Consider the following 2,327-nt stretch of genomic DNA (forward strand, 5'->3'; position numbering starts at 1 on the left):
ACTCTCACCACCCACTGCCCCCTCACCGGCCCCGCTCTCACCGCCCATTGGCCCCGCTCTCACCGCCCACTGCCCCCTCACCCGCCCCGGTCTCGCCACTGAACCAGCCCGCTCTTGATCCACCGTCGCTGCAGGACACAGCCTGTGCGTTCAGCTCCCCCCGCACAGTTCCCAATCGTGACCTGACTCCTTAGGTAAGTAGTTAAAAGGGCAATGGTTGGGGTGGGCGGGGTGGATAGAATTACTGCAGAGAGGACAGAGAAGAAGAAGAGAAAAAGAACGGAAAAGGAAAGGGAACTGGCGAGCAGAGTGGAGCTCCAAATGGAGCGACTTATCCTGCAGCCATCTTGCTGGGTCCTGACCCGAAACATCAACTTTCCTGCTCTTCTAATGCTGCCTGGCCTGCTGTGTTCCTCCAGCTCCACACTGTGTTATCCCTGACTCAAGCATCTGCAGTTCTTACTATCTCTAAACCCAAATCTAGCCTGTTTGCTAAGTCTAAAAGTATATCCTCCCTCTGTCTTTCTAAACTTTCTTGGTAAATTTGGGAAGCATCTTCAAATCCCAAGACCACTTTAGCAATGTTAACAGCGATTTGCCTCACTTTTGATTCAACCAACCACAAGAAACCAAAATTAAACAGATATTTCTCACCTACGTTTTATTTAAAGATCAAGGACAATAATTCCCAAGTCTATTTAAATCTGTCCAAATCCATTCAGATCCCATACACGAGCTGGCCAGACGTCTTCCTTGAGCCCCCAAACTGTCACAGAGAAGGGGAGGTTAAATGAAAGAACATCCCTGATATTCACTTTATAAGTAACATGTAACAACTTAATTATTTAACCCTAACTGTGAACAAATTCACAGAACTTCTAACAAACTGAACAATTCCCCTCAACTCCTAACTATTCCCTAACTGAATAAAATTCGACTGGTATGCTATTCCAATAAACACAAGCCCCACTTATATAACCCAGATAGTAAGAAAAAAAGTTAAAACTTATTTTCTCAAAGACCACACAGAATGTGTCTTCTAGAATGCTCTGCCTTCTTCACTGTCTCTCCAGTCATAAATGCCTTTCTTTTGCTGTTCTCAAGTCATAAACACCTTTCGTCCACTGATCCTACTGTCAGGGATGTTTTCTCGGTGAAGACTCTTAGCTAGAAGTGCTGTGGTACCTTTTACGGATAAGATGGTGCTTTCTTAGAGAGCTTAGCAATTTCTTGTGAGAGCTAGATTCTTATTTCTCAGATAGCGGTTTGCTCTCGCACTGATTTTCAAAAACCCTCGCCTTTTATACCTTGGATGACATATCAAATTTCTTACAATAGCATTGGTCGGAGATTTTCAAAACCATCAGATTTAAATTTAATTGGATTTCAGTCGCTAAGTGTTGATTTAAATTAATTGGATGATTCTGGCTCATTGCCAAAACGTCAAAACATGCCTAAGGTTTCCAATCATGATATATGTTTCCATTTTAGAACTGGCTGTACATCTTCAGCTACATACAGACACTTTTTTTCTCTCTCTGTATAAATCTCTAAGCTTAGAAAAGCACTTTGTCTCTTAAAGGGACCCCCTACTGTTCTCCCTTATAATTTCTTTACAAACAAATTCTAGCTTCCTGTCTTCCAATTCACGAATTCTCTGCACAACTTTGTAACACTTATCCCTCAATTGTAGCTTCGATAAAGGCCAAAAGCTTTCCATTCAGCACTGTCCAAAACAGCCTCAGTAGGAGTCTGTAACAAAGCAAACAATTATCACCAGTCATGTAATTTCTAGAAAGTCTTGTTAAACAAATCTTCAACGTCCATAATGATTTTGAATTAAAAAATAATAAATATGAGACATTTTTTGTAACAAAAGGGTAGAATTTGAGAGACCAGCTTGGAGTGCATTGAAATAGTAAGGTCCAGTGGTTAAAAAAGCATGAAGATTTCAGCAGCAGATGAGGTGAGGCATGGAAACATTTGGACAATGTTACAGAGGTGGAAATAGGCAGTCTTAGTGATGACAAGAATATGTGGCTCTCATCAGGATCAAAATGGACCCGTGCCATGAATAGTCTGATTTTGAGCAAACAATTATCACCAGTCATGTAATTTCTAGAAAGTCTTGTGATAATTGTTTGTTAAGTCAATTACCAGGAAGAGGAATGATGATGACAGCTAAGCAACAACAGTTCCAGCAGGGATCAAGAACAATGTCTCAGACTTCTCAAACACTGACACTATCAGCAGTCCCATTCACAGTAACACTGACACTGTCAGTAACACTGACACAGGCATCAGTCCCATTCACAGTAACACTGACA

Source organism: Rhincodon typus, chromosome 4 (genome assembly GCF_021869965.1).
Source record: "Rhincodon typus isolate 14 chromosome 4, sRhiTyp1.1, whole genome shotgun sequence".
Classification (NCBI taxonomy): domain Eukaryota; kingdom Metazoa; phylum Chordata; class Chondrichthyes; order Orectolobiformes; family Rhincodontidae; genus Rhincodon; species Rhincodon typus.